The sequence below is a fragment of the Pleurodeles waltl genome, chromosome 6 (genome assembly GCF_031143425.1).
Source record: "Pleurodeles waltl isolate 20211129_DDA chromosome 6, aPleWal1.hap1.20221129, whole genome shotgun sequence".
Classification (NCBI taxonomy): domain Eukaryota; kingdom Metazoa; phylum Chordata; class Amphibia; order Caudata; family Salamandridae; genus Pleurodeles; species Pleurodeles waltl.
The window spans coordinates 799,217,830-799,237,255 of NC_090445.1; the positions used below are offsets into that span (position 1 = coordinate 799,217,830).

General features: G+C 41.8%; 1 protein-coding gene across 3 annotated transcripts in view; it reads left to right on the forward strand.

Moving 5' to 3' along the window:
• LOC138300266 (VPS10 domain-containing receptor SorCS1-like) overlaps positions 1-19,426 on the forward strand; it is a 2,596,073-nt gene that overhangs the window by 1,311,056 nt on the left and 1,265,591 nt on the right. The window lies entirely within an intron of this gene.

Sequence of the window (19,426 nt, forward strand, 5' to 3'; positions counted from 1 at the left end):
ACATTGGACAAAGTTCTTATGAACCAACTATTTCACCATGAAAGAATTAAACACTGCCAAAAAATTATTAAATCTTCCCTGATTCTCTAAAATGTATAAATTATTAGATCTGACAAAAAACATACTTCTAAACCCGGCACCCTTTGTTTCCTCCAGGTTTATGTGCTTAAATAAAAGGAAGACCAAACCCATCCCTAAAAACAAAACTCAAACTGAATTATCTTAGACCAATCCTTCTTGCTACTACCTTGTACTAAATTGTATACCAAAGTTACATTGCTTTGATCCCTTCAGGAAGACATAATTTTCTCTCAATTCCCTTACTTTGACTATTCTTTTAGTTTTTGGTTGTGCAGGTGTTTATCAGTAATTATAGGTTTACAGTGTTGAAGGCTGTCTCTTTTGAAATGGGTTCTTATCAGTTGTTATAGATGTAAACCTAAAGAAGGATAGCTTAACTTTGTCATGCACTATCTTAATGTTTGTTTGTGATTAATAATTAAGTGGGAGTGTTGTGATAGAAAAGTCCTCTGCATAATAAGAGATGTATACCCTTGCCTGAAAGGCCCAACTGTACTGTTGTCTGGATCCTTAATGCTCCTTATTTGTATTTTTTTGCCATAGGTGAACATGGTTCATGTGTGTGCCCCATAGGCCTGTCTAGCAGACTGCAGTCTTGTTGGACCGAAAGGGACCTCCAAAGAACTGTTTTCATAGTGGTAGGCACTACTGCCTTCACCAGGAGTTGAGCAGCACAAGTGCAGTGGTGGCAGCAGCATACCATGTAGTAATCAGTAGCAGTGAACAGATCCTTTTCACCCTGTCAATGGAGTGAGATCTACAGGCTCAATCACCATTTTAGGAGTTCTGATGCTGTGTGCTTGACTCACCCCTGGCCGACGTCAGGTAGATGTGAAAGTGCATGTGTGGTGGAAACGTGCTCTCAGTGTATGTGTGCTCACAAGAAGTACACTACACAAGGATTGCAGTGTGGTATAGTGCACATGCATTAAAAGTGTGTATGCACCAACTGGGCAGGGCTGATTCAAGGTGCAAAAGCAGGGTGGTTGGGTGTCTTCATGTCCCTGAGACTTCAGGTCAGGAGGCCAGCCAACTTCCCCTTGGAGTCACTTTGGGCTCTGGGTTGGAGAGATGAAGGCCCAGCCTTTCTCACTCCCTGGCAAGAGGACAGCAGGCCAGCACAGCAAAGCAAAAGTCCAGCAGAGTAAGCAGTCCAGCAGAGTGGCAGTCCTTCAGCGTGGCAGTCCTTCAGCAGCACAGCCGGTCCAGCTCTAATGCACAGAGTTGCCTTTGGTGTAAGAAGACTTCAAAGACATTCCTCTGAAGTGTACAGAAGCTCTGCCCTTCCTCCCAGGCTCCAGGCTCACCACGGAGGGGGTTTTTCCCAGCTGTCCCCTACTCCAGATACATGATCCGAGACGGGCAATAAATGGCTAAAGTAAGAAACTGCTAACTTTAAAAAGGTGGCATTTTCAGAAATGCAATTTACAATCCAACTTCAACATAAGTCTGAGTTTGAAATTGTGATTCCAGAGGTAACAAACTTGGAGGAATTATATCTTCCCATTCTGCAACTATGCTTATAAGGTGTAATAAGGTAATTCTAATGTTGGCCTGTGGCAAAGATAAGCCTTTCAGTTGTGGAACACAAATTTAAGAGATTTTCACCTCCAGGACTTGTAAAACTTAAAAGCACATGTCCAACTGTTTAAATACAATGCACCCCACCCTTGGGGCTGCCTAGGACCTGCCCCAGGGGTGACATATGTTGGGACCTAGCAAAGGGTTTGTTTTCTGAGGTTGAAATGGCAGTTCAGAACTGCCCACACAGGCTTGAAATGGCAGGCCTGAGACATTTGTAGAAGGCTATTTAAGTGAGTGGCGCAACCAGTGCTGCAGGCCCACTAGTAGCATTTAATTTAGGGCACATGTAGTGCACTTTAGTAATGACCTATAAGTAAATGTAATATGCCAATTTGAGATAAGCCGATATTACCATGTTTTAGGGAAAAAGCTCTAGCACTGTAGCACTAGTTAGCAATGGTAGTGTTCAGAATCCAAAGGCCAACAAAAAGGAAGTCAGAAAAAACAGGAGGTCTGAAGGCAAAAAGTTAGGGGAAATTACACCAAGAATGCTGGTTCTAGTCCCTAGTTAAAAAAAAAAAAAAAAAATCAGGATGAGGCTGGTTCCAGAGTTCTCAATCCACCCCGAACCCAATGCGCAACATCAAAGCTTCTTTAAATACTGGTCTAGGGCAAAGGAGAGGAATAATCTCTCAATTTAGTCTCCTTCCCTGCATAATCCAAGCCACAACCACCTCCGCTCACTTAAGAATAGTTGAAACAACTTCAGCAAGTCTCCTTCGCATGTGTTCCCTATATCAATCTGAACTCCTTACATCATTTTGTTGTTCTACACTTATCACAGAAACTTAAGATATTAAACTCATGCTTTCTCTTTGCTCTGGCATATTATTTTGGAAAGTATTATTACTCCTCTGATATCGTAGACATAAAAAAAATTGGGCTCTATTAAAATGCTATAATCAAAGCTCCCCCCATTTGATAGTTTCTGGATGCCACTACTAATTTGCTTAAGTTCGGGCGGATTTCTTAACTATTATTCAGGCATGTTCGTGACTATTGCATGAAACCATTCATTTGATAGCTAAAAACCTACCTATGCGAGATCAGACTTGGGAATAATTCAAAGTGCCTACTATAGTTGCATTGTGAAGCTCCCCATGACTTTACAGTTTGATTACATTATTTTAATCTTGATCCCGTGGCATTGGAGAATCTGAAGAGGTTTGAAATTTGACTTTCTGCAGGGCTATATTTCGGCGCGGAAGTAACCATCCAGTAATGCACATCGATCAAATACCTTGAAGGATAAGAGAATCTGCTCACATTCGTGTCGATTTAAAGCCCATAACACTACTTTTACAGCTCTATGGTAAAGGGCACATATAGGCTCAACGCTTCTATTAAGCTGTGCAAAGTTTTATATGATGTAAATTTTCACTTAATTAAATCGCAGCAGCAGAAAATGCACCTGAAACCGAATGGTAAAATACTGACGTATGGCCCTGTTCCTGTTTCCATGCACTTGCCAGGGTGCCCTCACACTAAGTAACTTTGCACCCAACCTTCACCATGTGAAGGTTAGACATATAGGTGACTTATAAATGACTTACGTGCAGTGGTAAATGGCTGTGAAATAACGTGGACGTTATTTCACTCAGGCTGCACTGGCAGGCCTGTGTAAGAATTGTCAGATCTCCCTATCGGTGGCAAAAAAAATGCTGCAGCCCATAGGGATCTCCTGGAACCCCAATACCCTGGGTACCTCGGTGCCATATACTAGGGAATTATAAGGGTGTTCCAGTATGCCAATGTGAATTGGTGAAATTGGTCACTAGCCTGTTAGTGACAATTTGGAAAGCAGAGAGAGCATAACCACTGAGGTTCTGGTTAGCAGAGCCTCAGTGAGACAGTTCGTCATCACACAGGGAACACATACAGGGCACATACTTATGAGCACTGGGGCCCTGCCTGGCAGGGTCCCAGTGACACATAGACTAAAACAACATATATATAGTGAAATATGGGGGTAACATGCCAGGCAAGATGGTACTTTCCTACAGGGACCCACACAAGTGAGGTATTATTTTACTTGGGAGACTGAGGGGAGCTCTGGGTGGTAGGAAATGTGTGCCGGTGCGGTATTCTCACAAAGAAAAGTGAGGAAAATAAGGTTTTTTTAAGCACATTTTGAGGTTTGCAGTGAGTATGGGCAAGAAAAGTTTGGGGGATCCACACAAGCTACACCTCCCTGGACTCCACTGGGTGTCTAGTTTAAAAAAATGTCTGGGTTTGGGAGGTTTCACCAGATGACCGCCACACACAGAACCAAAAATGCATGCCCCCTTTGCAAAAACAGGCAGTTTTGTAATAGATCATTTTGATGTGTCTACGTCTTTCTGTAATGTTCCAAACATTCAAAATGTGAAAAGAAGTACCCTTTGGTTATGATAAAAAGACCCCTCAAGTTGATGGCATGCTTCATCATAGGGGTCACACCTGAGAGACCTAGCATGTCACGGGTGTGTTTTGACGCCTGATTTACAGCAAGGTGGTTTTTTTAATTTGTAAACTTAACACATACTGGTTGGATTTGGCACGAGGGTGAGTGATGGTTCGATAAATCAAATTTTATTAACGAGGTTTCACAAGAATGAAATGCATGGTTAATAACTGAAAGGCCAAAAAAACGGAATCAATGACTCACAGCTAATGAGCTGTAATGCCGCACCAAGGTACCAGTCGCTTTATAGTCCATTCACACACCTTCCATACAAGACCATTCACGCTGCCAGCCGTGGGCCCAACACATTACATCACTCGCATCAACAGACAGCACCATTCAAGGCCTATCACTTTCATACGCCCACATGCCTGACACAGCAATCACACCAGCTGATGGGAGTATGTGATCTAGCAGTGAGTTGCAGTGGCCAACAGCAAGTCACTATTTACACCGCCAGCCAAGCGCCACTCCACACACACCGCCAGCCAAGTGTCACTCCACGCACACCGCCAGCCAAGCGTTACTCCATGCACACCATAACTTTATTTAAAAAAAATAATCTACTAACTTTTTAGAAATACGTACAAAACTACAAACACAAAAGCTCTAATGAAATACATGACAGTAATGCCAGCTGTGAAACTGAACATGTGAAAATATAAAACTGGCAGTTTACACACTCTGTAGTTCCCAATAATTATTTTGGGTGTAGTAACTCCTGAAACAACCAGCCGCACACTGCCCTGATTCTCCTTCAAAGCCTGGGCTGTCACCAGAGTCTCCCTCCAGAGACCTCTTTAGGCACAGACTAAATTTCTTAGTGGGAAAGTCTTTTTTTGAGAGTAGAAGGAATGTGATCAGGAAAGTGGTGATCTTTCAATCTAGCCACATCCTCTGCCACTGCTTATCTAGGAACTCTTGCCTGTTCCCCCACAACAAGGATCTCTGTCACTGACTCCTGAAATGTAACAAATGTCATCCTTGACTCAGGGGAACAATCCTTGAACACAATAAAAGCATTCAAATTTGATGAATGAAACAAATGTATTACCAACTTTTTATATTAAACATAATACTTACGAACAGCAGTGTGAGGTTCCAACCTCTGATCTACTCTATCAACACCACCCATGTGCTTATTGTAGTTCAAAATGCATGCAGGTTTGCGCACTTTAGCAAACTGACCTCAACAAGTCACAGGGGAAATACTCATCATGGATGGTAGTTAGCATGTAGACATCCCTTCTGTCTGCAAATTTCTGAGCTAGCAGCTCATCATTCCACAAGGCACTGTACTATCCCCTCTTAAGTTTTTTTTATTTTTTATTTTATTTATTTGTTTTTACAGACAAGCTCCCTTGGATAGCCTTTCCAGTTAGAGCAGATTGTGCCACAAGCAACAGTGTCCAATCTAAACAATTCCTGAACAACAGCATTCCATTGTAGAAGTTATCCACATACAAATGGTGACCTTTGTTAAACAGTCGTCTACCAAGTTCTCACACAATTTTCTCACTAACTCCAAAAGTGGGAGGACAACCAGGCGGGGGTCAATACTGGAATCCCACCCAGTGTAGACTTGGAAATTATAAACAAGTCTTGTACTTCTTACAGACAGCATATACTTCCTAATTCCATACTGTTGGACTTTTTTGCTTCTGCAGAGTCATCCCCAATCTTTTTGCCTCCTGCCTCCTATTTTGTCTGATCTGTTGCTGTTGGCTTTTGAACTCTGAGCACTTTACCACTGCTAACCAGTGCTAAAGTGCATATGCTCTTTGTATAAATTGTAATGTTGATAGGTTTCTCCATGATTTACTAGTAAGTCCCTAGTAAAGTGCACTAGAGGTGGCAGGGCCTGTTAATAATGGGCCTGCAGCACTGGTTGCGCCACGCACATAAGTAGCGCTGTAATCATGTCTCAGACTTGCCACTGTAGTGTCTGTGTGTGCAGTTTTAACTGTAAATTCGACTTGGCAAGTGTACCCACTTGCCAGGCCTCAACCTTCCCTTTTCTTACATGTAAGGTACCCCTAAGGTAGACCCTAGGTAGCCACAGGGGCAGGTTGCAGTGTATGGTTAAGGTAGGACATATAGTAATGTGTTTCATATGTCCTGACAGTGAAATATTGCTAAATTTGTTTTTCACTGTTGCAAGGACTGTCCCTCTCATAGGTTCACATGGGGGCTACCTTTAAATATGATTAAAGTGTAGATTCCCTTTGGGAGCAGATGGACATGTGGAGTTTGGGGTCTCTAAGCTCACAATTTAAAAATACATCTTTTAGTAAAGTTGATTTTAAGATTGTGTGTTTGAAATGCCATTTTTAGAAAGTGAGCATTTTCTTGCTTATACCATTTCTGTGACTCTGCCTGTTGGGGATTCCCTGTCTGGGTCAGTTTGACAGTTGGGCTGGTTGCAACTCACACTAGACAGTGACACAAAGGGAGCTGGGGTATAGTCTGCATTTCCTGATGAGCTATCTGTGCTAGGAGGGAGGGGAGGAGTGGTCACTTACACCTGAAAGGGCTGTGCCTGTCCTCACACAATGCAGTCTCCAACCCCCTGGTGAGTGTCTGGGGCCTGGCCTGGCCTATGCAGGATTTCATATTCAGAAGAGACTTTGCTTTGATTTTTGCTATTTGTATGTCAACCTATTATTTAGGTGATCTTCTATTTTATTATTTTAGAACACATTATCCTTTAGCACTAGTGGTCCGCTTTTGTCAGCAGCCTGGATTGTAAGTTTATGTTTAGTGAAACCTGATAGTATTTAATTTTTTCATAACCATGCTTTTTTGTTTGGATGTGTGTAATTATTTCTTCAAATGATCTTAAACCAAAGGTATCCAGTGTTTTATGTGAGGTAGGTGCTGATAAAATACTCTTCTCTTTGAATTCCTTGTATATACTTTGATTTGGTATTTGAGAGTTTCAGGATATAAGTGGAAGAATACTTTGTAGTGAAGTGTTTGCATGAATTTGAATATGCTTATTTAAATTTCAAAGCAAAGTCGTTTAATGTAAAGGGATAAAGGATGACACTTTGGATAGAACTGCTACCTGATAAGATAGTTTGAAAGTGGATAGGTTAGTCACAAGAATTTTGCCTGACTCCTCAAGTTCCAATGTGTTATTTCTGGGCTTCTTTCTTTTTCATCTTCTGATTCTGTGTTTTAGATTCATAGTTTGTTGTTGGTCACAAAAAAGATGGATCAGCTGAGGTAAAAGGTAACTTTTCAGAACTATGTTGTGCAGACATTTGACCAGAAGACCTTGATTAGCTGGAATCTCCACCATATGTGTTATATATTGCCTAACATCACACATACACTCCAAAATAGTGCACTAGAGGTCTTGCATATATTCTGCCACATATTTTTTCCATTGAAAATCTGTAATGTCTGACCCCAATATTTTAACCTAGCAAAACCTAAGTGGATGAAGATGGGTTATGTTCCTCTGACGTAAACTTTTCTAAAAGTTGGCAATTCAGTTCTAGCCTCTCCAGCTGTCTTCACAAACATTTCTATTGTTTATAAGTCTCTTATAGCACTGCATGTATGGTTGGACATAACAGCCAGTGTCTCTATTCCACGTAAAGATAACCCTCACAGTCTCTCAAGTTAAGATTTTGTTTGCATGCTTCGAAGGATTGTATTTCATGATCCTTGGTTGAATCAAAAGTCGTTAGGCAATCCCCTGCCTTAAAACAATTGAAAGGGCCTGGGTATGAGGCAGTCTTGAACGCTGGATCTTAGCATGTGAGAATGTAAGGTGAATGAAAGAAAGCATTTACTCAATGCTTTGCCAAGTTACCCAAGACCTCCCATGTAGTTTTTGTGGGAGTGCTAAGATAAACATTAGCAGCTCTAGCTCTCTTTTACCCAAATTGAGGGCCACATGTACGAAGAGTTTTTATGTTCACACATGGGTAGATTCACAGTATCGGCCTCTTTCTGAATGCAAAAAGGCTTTTTGAAATGTACAAAGCCCTACTTGCGATTCAGTATAAGGAGCATGTCCATGATGTAAGTCTATTTGCGACCCACTGGGAATCCCAAAATGTGTAAAAAAACACATTTGTAAATGGGTCGTTCCAATTTCCAAATAGCAAATCACAAACATTCACTATTTGGTAATTGCAAACACGTAATTTCGTACATGTGGCTCTTAGTCACATATTGTCCAGCCAGCTACTGCATGATCCTGACATCGTAAGATACCAATCCGCTATAACTGTAAGCTGGGCTGATCTATAATAGAACAAAGTATGGGCTCAGACCTCTTTATGATTTGGTGGGGGTGGGTCTCTCAATATCTGGAAACTCAATATACCTCTCTGCTCTTACGAAATAAAGTGCAATATCAGTAATTTGATTGAGGAGAAAAAAACTATACACAGTGATTGGCAAGGCTTTCTATAGGCAGAGAACCATTGGAAGAACTGTTACTTTGATAGCGTTCATCTTACCCAGTCAGGAAAGGAAGACTGAGGAGTATCTCTGGGAGTCCTTGCATATGGTGGCTAGAACTTTAGGGAAGTTAGCTGAAAAGAGGTCAGTTAACTGTGGGTGATATAGATATATAGGTATTTAATAGATTTCCTTGCTCACTGAAGCAGGGTCAGGGCACAGTATGATCACTCACATTATGTGAGAGGGTACGATTTAGGAGTTCGGATTTGCAGGTGCTATTTTTGAACCTGATCCTGCTTCATACTGTTGAAGAGCCTAGTTTAGTTGATGCTTGTGGGGGGGGGGGGGGGTTCAACATGGTAAATTTCATCTGCAAATAATGTCAACTTGTGATCTTCATTAGCAAAATGCTTTTTATTTCTCCCATCCTCTCCTATTTTAGCAGAAAATGTTTTGATGAATTGGGCAAATAGCAATGGGAAGAGTGGACACACATTTTCTGTCCCCCTCTTAGAGGAAAGGATTTAGAGCAGCTTCTACGTATCTGAACTCCAGAAGTGGGATTGTGGTAATCCACCAACATCATCATGAGGGTTGTGTTGAAACCAAACCATTGAAGGGTTTTCACCTGATAGCCCCAATCCACCTGATCGTAAGCCTTCTCAGCATCAAGGGTGACCAAGATCATAGAGATAGCTTTTCTGTTCATTTTTTCAACCAGGTGGAGAACACTCCTTACATTATGTGTTGGCCTTCTCTTAATGAAGCCGAGCTGATGAGGGTGATTTAAACTGTAAAGTTTCCAATCTTGCTGCCAAGAATTTGGTGAATAATTTAGCATCAAGGTGGACAAGTACAATAGTCAAAAGCACACAAATAGACACAATCATAATGTGAACTGACTGACTGTTAGTCATCAGCCTTACAGTGACAATAACATTAATATTTGAAAAGCCTCTCCAACAAATTGGTGGCTTGCTTCATCATGGGCTAGTCTGTCCCACCATTATAAAGTAATGCCAAGGTGGCCTTGCCCTCAGAGAGAGTTCAGAATAAATAATTCTGGATAAGTAGGATCCAGACTGCTATTAAAATAATCTGTGTATACCAAAAGGAATTTCCTTTTTTCAGAAGGTACACAGATAGGATTAAAAAAAATACACGGGTGTGAGCAATGGGAGATTAGGCCTTCATTAGTTCTGGTCTAATCCCTATCGTCATCCCTCCATCTATGTTCTTGTCCATGCACAGAGGTAAGAATAAGTCTTGCCTTCGGTCTGTTAGTCGGCAATGTTCCCTACTGGGGAGGCAAAACAAGTGCATACATAAAAAAAAAAGTCCAACCTTGTTGAAATAGGAATGGAGGCACATTGTTACCCAGTCTGTGTATATATGTGTGTCTGTGTGTGTGTGTGTATATATATATATATATTTATATATATATATATATATATATATATATATATCAATAATTGCCAATTTCACTGAAGTACAGTGCACAGGCACAGAAAATGTCATGCTGTTCTCATGGTATTCCCACTTAACCTATCTAAGAGGGTGATGGTCTATTGGTCTCAAAGTTTAAAGGTTAAGGGGCACACCCTGTAACCCTTGGACCTGGGTGAGATAAGCAAATAAAATAAATGAATGGTCCTGCAGGTTGAAGTATCAGCCTAGATTTCCATGGCAACTATAACAATCCGTTTACAAATGATAAATAAAAGTCATTTATTAAAAAGAAAGATAATCATTTTAATTTTCAAATCAAACACCCAATAGGTGCTCCAAAAAGTGATACGGCACAGTGAAAAGTGATAAGGTGAAGTGATAGTGTGTAAATTATATGTACAGTATATATATACATATTGAAATGAAAAAGCATCACACTTTAGCATGAAGATGTTGCTATCCTTTGATTAAATTCTTAGGAACTAGTGCAATGTATCGATTTGTTGATATTTTGACTGGTAAAGTAACTTAGGAGAAGGTCATCATCAGGACAAGGCAATTAGTAGAAGACACTAAGGTGAGTGGCCACCTCCGTAGGTAAATCTTAGCTGTAGTTTGCTTGACCATGTAGCCATAACATGAACCAATGACAACTGTGCTTCAAACACTTGCTCATGCAGCCTGAGGAAAAGCCCATCATTTATTACCCTTCCAAACTTAAATCATATGGCAACTAAGGGAAGTGGCCACCCATGTAGGTAAATCTTAGCAGGAGTGTGCTTGACAATCTAGTCATTGAGAAAAACTTCAATTGTTGCTGACCAGACCAGACCTATATCTATTATAGGTGGAGATTGAAAAATACCAGAATATGATAATCTGAACTGAAGGAAACCCACAACCACTCATCAGCCTTGATGGAACGGGTTTGTAAGAGTAGCCTAGAGGGACGATGTTGACTGCAGCTCCTGCTTGTAAGCCCTGATGTCAGATTGGATTAAGCGATGGTCCAGATCCAGATGTTTGCAATTTATGACAGCAGAGTCCCTTCCTACATGCTTAGTTGAAGGGCCAACACACCCAGCCCTCCTCACAAATAAAATGTCATTTTACTCCGGAAATAGTAAAATCTGTTTGCCGGGTCAGCCAATTGCACACTTTATTTTTGAGCTGCAAAGGAGATTCCTCCCCTGAGGAGGAAGAAAGATCTGGGACACCAGTCAGGACTGCCATATAGGGGCAGCTACCAGGGGAATTAAACTAGGGTGGCTGCGGGAGAGGCGGTACTGCAAGGATGATTCTTGGGGCCCCAGTCTAAGTGCTGAACTATTGAGTCATCCTTGCCTTCTCTGGTCATCACCACTTAGCACACAGCTCTAAGCTCCCACATCCTGTGCAGATGAGGGCTTGCTATTAATGGTAGAAGGCACACCAATGGCCGGTAAGATCCTAAGACCAGGGGCACATCTTGTGTCTCTCTAGGCCATCCCTGAGTGGTAATAGATGACTGGAGAGAGGGCTAGGCTGGAACTGGCTGCACCCTCAATCCATTGTGCTTAGCAGCTAATTTCAAGCTAGAATCTTCTAGGCTACAAATCGTGTCATCAAAGAGGTAACACATGCAGTCACAATAGATTTAAACTTCTCTAAGACACACTCCCAGTCAGAATTAGGTACCTCACAATCCACCCATGTGCAGCAGAAGATAACAGACCAGGCTAGAATTAAGTGGCCCTAACTAAATTGCATGAACTATCTATGGGATGAGCTGCAGAACTAGATCTACTGACTGACCCATGAGCGACCCATTGCTTTGTTCTTTCCTTTTTAGCAGAGGGGCCACAAGCACTTGTATTCTTAGGGACAATGTTGCTCTGCAAACTAACTGATGGCAGTGGAATCAGGGAGTTGGAGGCATCAGGGACATTAAAAAAAAAATACTGAGGTGGTGGCTACCAACCAGTATGAGCATGGTTATGCCCTTACCCTAAATGAAAGGAGTAAGTCTTTCAGCTCTCCCCCGCACACTAAAACATCTTAATCCACGGCAAGCAAGAGGACATTTGATTATTTTGGGTTTTGGTTTTACATTTAGGCCATGAGAGCTTGGCTAACTCTCAATCGTCACACTTGGAATGGTGAGGGCTGCACTTTTTGTTTTTTGGGACACTGCCATGTAGAAAATTCTACAAGACCTAGACACATCTGAAAACTAAATATCTGGGTGATTCCAGGGTGGTGTGCCTCACATGCACCCCGCACCATTGTCTTACACACAATGCCCTGCAAACCTCCAACTTTGCTGAAAATGACTCATTTTTCCCACATTTTTGTGATGGAACCTTCTGGAATCTGCAGGAATCCACAAAATTCCCACCACCCAGCATTGTCGCACCTCTACTGATAAAAATTCTGCCCCACTTGTCAGCCTAAAATCTTTTTTTTTCAAACTGCCTTTTTGCACCTGCTTTGGTTCCCCCTCAATTTTGACATGTTTTTGGCTCTTCCCTGTCACAGGCACTTGGCCGCCCTATACAAGTGAGTAATCATGTTTACCGGGAGACTGAGAGGAACATTGGGTGATAGGAAATTTGTCTTGCTGTGGTGATCCCACACGGAAATGTGGGAAAAATGTTTTTTTTGTTTTTTTTTAGCTAAATTTGTAATTTTCTGAGGATTCTGGGTAAGAAAACACTGGGGGATCCATGCAAGTCACACCTCCCTGGACTCCCTCGGGTGTCTAGTTTTAGAAATGTTTGGGTTTGGTAGGTTTCCATATATGGCTTCTGAGTCCAGGACCAAAAACGCAGGTGTCCTTCCCCCCCCACCCCACCCCTGCACACCACGCAAAAACAGGTAGTTTTGTATTTGATAATTTTGATGTGTCCACATAGTGTTTTGGGGCACTTCCTTTTGCAGGCACAAGGCCTACCCACACATGTGGATTATGGGGGCATGCTGCGTCGAAGGAAATGTGTGGCTCCTTTTAGATTCCAGAACTTTCTGTCACTGAAATGTGAGGAAAAAGTTTTTTTGTTTTTTTTGCCAAATTTTGCGGTTTTCAATGGTTTCTGGGTCACCCCATCTTGGATTCCCATAGGTGTCTAGTTTTAAAAAATGCACAGGTTCGGTAGGTTTCCCTAGATGCCTGCAGAGCTAGAGGCCAAGATCCACATCTAGGCACTTTGCAAAAAACACGTCTGATTTCAATATAAAAAATGTGATGTGTCCATGTTGCGTTTCCTGTTCCAGTCACCAGGCCTACCCACACAAGTGAGGTACCATTTTTATCGGGAGACTTGGGGGGATACAGAATAGAAGAACAAGTGTTTTTGTCTCTTGTCTTTCTCTACATTTTTTCATTCCAAGTGTAAGACAGTGTGTAAAAAAAGACGTCCATTTGAGAAATGCACTGTAATTCACATGCTAATATGGGAAACCTGGAATTCAGAGATGTGCAAATAACCACTGCTTCTCAACACCTTATATTGTGCCCATTTTGGAAATACAAAGGTTTACTTGATACCAATTTGTTCACTCTTTATATTTCAACAAATGAATTGCTGTATACCCAGTATACAATGAAAACCAATTGCAAGGTGCGGCTCATTTATTGGCTCTGGATACCTAGGGTTGTTGATGAACCTACAAGCCCTATATATACCCTCAACCAAAAGAGTCCAGCAGACGTAACAGTATATTGCTTTCGAAATTCTGGCATCGCAGGAAAAAGTTTGAGTAAAACGTAGAGAAAAATGGCTGTTTTCTTTTTTTTTTTTTTACACCTCAATTTCAATATTCTTTTTATTTCAGCTGTTATTTTCTGTAGGAAAACCTTGTAGGATCTATACAAATGACCCCTTGCCGAATTATCTACTTTTTCAGAAATGGTTAGCTTTCCGAGATCCAGCATTGGTTTTACACCCATTTCTGTCACTAACTGGAAGGAGGCTAAAAGCACAAAATATAGTAAAAATGGGGGATGTCCCAGTAAAATGCCAAAATAGTGTTGAAAAATAAGGTTTTCTGATTCAAGTCTGCCTGTTCCTGAAACCTGGGAAGATGGTGATTTTAGCACCTCAAATCGTTTGATGCCATTTGCAGAGAAAAAAAAAAAAACAGAAACCTTCTTCTGCAGCCCTTTTCCCCATTTCTTTTTTTTTATTTTATTTTTTATAAAAAAACGAACTTTTTGCTGTAGTTTGTCTAATTTCTTGGTCTCCTCCAGAGGAACCTCTGGGTACCCCTGAAATCGCTAGGATGTAGGAAAAAAAATGACACCAATTTGGCGTGGGTAGATTATGTGGACAAAAATGTGTGAGGGCCTAAGCGCAAAATGCTCCAAATGTGTCTGAGGAAAAAAGGCCTGGCAGTGAAGGGATTAAGAATGTATACAGTTTGACATTCGCCAAAGACTAACGAGGGGCCCCTTAAAAGTTGGTCCTTTGGCCAGAGACCACTTTGTGTGCCACAGACATTTTAAGGCATGAGCAGTTTTATTGATAAAAATATGAGGAAGTGCACAGCATGCAAGTAACCCTGAAGTTCCCCAGCACACCGAGCGCATCCTTTATGGGCCCTTTTTATGGGCCCTTTTTATGGGTCCGTTTTATGCAGTATGTGGTGTATGATACAAAGGATGCAGGGCTCAGCCATCTGGTTAGGATGTAGTCTTGAAGGCCACAACTATCCCATTTGTATGTAGTATCACATGTTTCAGCCAAAAATGTTTTTTTTTTTTTTTTTTTTTTTTTTTTTTAAACTAGTTACACACACCTGCCTTCCATGTTGCATAGTGTCAAAGTTTCTCACCTATGCAGTGCTTAATTTGAGCCAGTGTTGGCATGGTGGGGGGCATCAACACTTATTTTGGGAGCCTGGCACTTAATTTTCTGAATTAGGCATTTTCTGCTGGAGAAAGGCACTTAAGGAAAAGATGGAAGAAGAGAAAGACAGAAAAGCGTTGCAAAGGGAGAAACCAGAAAGCTGCAAGACAGGGCTAACGGGGTAGGGTGGGGCTGTAAATGGATGAAAGAGGCCTGAGAAGGTTTTAGGATTACTCTGCCTCTGTATTTTGTGCTCACATATTTAATTGCAATAGCCACGTGTTTCGAAGGAGAGCTTAGGGAACAAATGTTTTTATTTACAAATTAACCACTACATGAGTTAATACAAAAGGAAAAGGTTTAGGTCTGAAATGGGACAGGACCAGGGTCAGATCCTGCTCTACAGACTAGGAATGGGCGCCCTGAGGAACAGGCAAAGGGACAAGTCTTTAAGAAACATCTTTATTTTGCCTAGATCTGGGTGTTTTCTCCTCTTCTTTGTTTACGTTGTTTTTCACACTTACTCAACTGTTCCCAAAGTGTGCTCATCACATGATTTATGGCCAATTCAATCTCTCTTGCCGTCTGACAATTGAATATCTATGAGTTGGCTGACTTGATCTCTTTCCGTGGAGCGGAATGGTCTGTTTTTTCCAGGCGAGAGTAATACCAAAGTGAATGGTCTAAATTTTACATAGTCCTTTTGTAGTTTATCCGCTATCTGCCTAAACAACTGACTTTGCAGGGGGCTATGTCCAGGTATATTTCATAAGTCTTCAAAGGCGATGTGATTTGTTTCAGCCTGCTTGTTGGTAATGCTGTTGGGTCCTAAAGTTCACAAATTTTGCAAGGACATCTCAAGGTATGTTCATGTCAACTCTCCGCCTGGGCACTAATCTGTGGGCTTTCTCCATTTTAAGAACAAGTTGTGGGTCTTTACGAATATGAGCGAAGAGCCATGAAAGGAAAGTCTCCTCGTCCGAAGCTTTGGGCCCTTCTGCGAGGTCCTAGACATGGACAATTTGACCCACAATATATTTTCAAAACCTTGGCATTTTAACATCAGGGTCTCAGACTGTCACAGTGCAAAGGTTTGTTCTCCAGATCTTCTCCCCCCTTAGATTTTGGCAATTTTTTTAAACTCCATTTCACGTGTGTGTGTGCCAGCAGATTTTAGGTTTGTATTCGATGAGTCCATTTATAAGCGTAAATCCATTCTTAGATCTTCAAGACTTTTAACAATGTTCATTTTGAGCTCCTCCCACATTCAATTTTTTTTTTGAAATGGAGAGGCTTTCAAGTAGTTCCATTTTGGCGAGTGACATGACGTAAGAAGAATGCAGCATTGCCCGACAAAGCACTGGAAACTGAGGTTCATGTACTGAAGAAGGTGGTGATGCTCTTCTGTACTGAGTGAATAGATTGGAACGTATTCAGTGAGGGGACCAGCCAGCCAGGGAAGAAAGTTAAAGGTGGTCAAAGGCACCAATAGGGGAAGCATAGGGAGCAAACTTGTCCGCCCCCCCCCCCCCCCACACACACATCATTCCCTGGGAGTACCACTGTGGGAACCTGTTGCATTACACCCCGTGCCCACACACAGCCTCACCATCTCTGCTGCAGGACCAATTTACTTCCCAGGCCATGGCGTTGTTCTGTCTTCTGGATATGTGTTTGGCACAGGAGAGATGTCTTGTCACTGGACGTGGTCCAGACCCACCCTCATCGCCGGCTTATCTCTGCCAAACTTTGCAGGCTGTCTCTGCCATCCCCCAAAACCCAGGGCCAAGCCTGCCTATCGGTATTCTCCTCTGTCCTGAAATGGAAACAACTGAACACTTAGGCACAGGTTCCAACAGAGGCCCAAGCTGCTCCTGCAGCCAAGAAACCAGCTCAGCATTCCTACACCAAGTCTGTTACATAGCTGTACAATGTCTGGACAGATGGGCTATAAAGCTAGGGATAACAGCTGATTTTGGCTAGTCCCTGCAGGAGCTAACACGGGGTAATTCTAGGAGGATATCTTGCCAGGCCATTCCCTCGCCCCTTTCCCTCTTTTAAGAAATGTTTAATCTTGTGAGTAGTTTTAAGTAATCTTTATATTTCCTACATGGTGTTTTAGAACTTGCATGGAATGGTAATGTCAAAGTTAAGTGTCTTTGCCTTCACTTCGGTTCTTATCACATCTTTCTCCTTTACCAAAAATGTGCAATCTGTGTTAATGTGAGACATAGTACGATTACACTCACCCAGTTTTAACTCAATTGATAGACAAGCATTGCCATCCATCCAGTTTTGATTGCACAAAAATGATTTCAGAATGGCTGCATTTTTGTAGAAACTCATTTGGAATCATCTTTGGGTATTATCGGATTCACAATTAAAGCCCAACTCTCTCTCTGGCCATAGAGCAAACACAAACTGTAAGTACACCTTAATAGAAAAATGGAGGTTTGAGTATTGTAGTATTCTGCATTACACGGTTGTAAACTTTTTTTCTTTAAGATCCAAAACACATCTTGTCTTTCAGAAAGAAGTGAGACCTTTACATTTTCCCACCTAGATATTATGATAACTAGGTGACACACAAATGCTAATGCAACCTCTCACAGAGAACTGTCAGCCGCTGCAGTGCAATCTTTCTGAAAAAATCTGTCAGGTTAACAATATAAGAGAATCAAAACTATTCAACTTCACATTCAACAGTAACTCCAGTCTAGAAAAGCATATTGCTGAAATGTACTTTATATCTTTTGCACAGGTGAGAGATTCCTCCTCCTTTCTCTGTTCTGTCTGGGTCCATTCTTAACCAAAATATTTCAGTGCCCTGTTATAATTCTGACTGAAATGAATCCAGCCCCTTGAATAGATTGAGTAGAAGCCAGACAAGTGTCAGGCGCAGATATTGGATCACATTTTTCCCATCCCCATAAGCGCTGTTGAAGCCACCTTCTATTAACTTTTATGTACTGTTTGCAGCAGTGTTTGCGAGGGAATCTTTGAAAGATTTCTAAAAGAGATCAAGGTGAGAAACATGCTATCCCCATCTGAAGTAGTTCGACCTTATTGCGCCAGTTGCCCTCACCCACCAAAGGAACTGATTATCCTTCCTTGTAAAATCACTACAAAAATAGAATGCCCTCTGCGCTCACATTAACTCCATTCAAAATGTTCATTTGCTTAAAAAAAATAAACTTTTTCCCTGCCAAACCCCTATGTTTTAGAGACCCTCAATGTATGCAACCTCACAATGAACCAATCAATCTCAAGCAAAATGTTGAAATTCTCACTAACACTGAGTATATTAACTTCTTTCTCCCCTCCCTTACACGAATGCCCACGTCTTAAATGTTAATCCAGTTTGCAGGACTTTGTGTAGCCCAAGCTATAACACAGCTTTGAAAAAAATTGAATACATAAATCCTTGTTGGGCCTGGCTTTTTGAGGGGGTCATCCCCAAACTTTTTGCCTCCTTCCTCCTATTTTTTTCTGACCTGTTGTTGTTGGATTTTGACCTCTGGGCACTTTACCACTGCTAACCAGTGCTAAAGTGTATATGCTCTCTGTGTAAATTGTACTATTGATTGGTTTATCCTTGATTGGCTATTAAATCTACTTATAAGTGCCTAGTAGAGTGCACTATATGTGCCTAGGGCCTGTAGATTAAAATGCTACTAGTGGGCCTGCAGCACTGGTTGTGCCACCCACTTCAGTAGCCCCTTAACCTTGTCTCAGGCCTGCCATTGCAAGGCCTGTGTGGGCAGTTTCACTGCCACTTCGACTTGGCATTTAAAAGTACTTGCCAAGCCTAGAACTCCCCTTTTTCTACATATAAGTCCCCCCTAATGTGTGCCCTAGGTAACCCCTAGAGCAGGGTGCTGTGTGGGTAAAAGGCAGGACATGTAACTGTGTAGTTATATGTTCTGGTAGTGTAAAACTCCTAAATTCGTTTTTACACTACTGTGAGGCCTGCTCCCTTCATAGGCTAACATTGGGGCTGCCCTCATACACTGTTGAAGTGGCAGCTGCTGATCTGAAAGGAGCAGGAAGGTCATATTTAGTATGGCCAGAATGGTAATATAAAATCCTGCAGACTGGTGAAGTCGGATTTAATATTACTATTCTAGAAATGCCACTTTTAGAAAGTGAGCATTTTTTTGCACTAAAATCTTGTTGTGCCCTTCAATCCACATCTGGCTAGGTTTAGTTGGGGTGTGTCTGAGTGAATGCACAAGGAGCTGTCAAACACAGGGTACTCAGCCTCACTTGCATACATCTGCATTTTGAATGGGTCTTCCTGGGCTGGGAGGGTGGAGGGCCTGCCCTCACACAAAGGACTGCCACACCCCCTACTGGGACTCTGGCAGACAGGATTGAACTGAAAGGGGGCTTGGTGCATCTCTTAGACACTCTTTGAAGTCACCCCCACTTCAAAGGCACAACTTAGTATAAAACAGGGCCTCTGGCCTACCTCATCAGACACTTGCTGGAGAAGAAACCTGAACCAGAAACTACATCCTGCCAAGAAGAACTGCCTGGCTGCTCAAAGGACTCACCTGTCTGCTTTTCTACAAAGGACTGCTGCCTTGCTGTTGGCCTGCTGCCTTGCTGAACTGCCTGG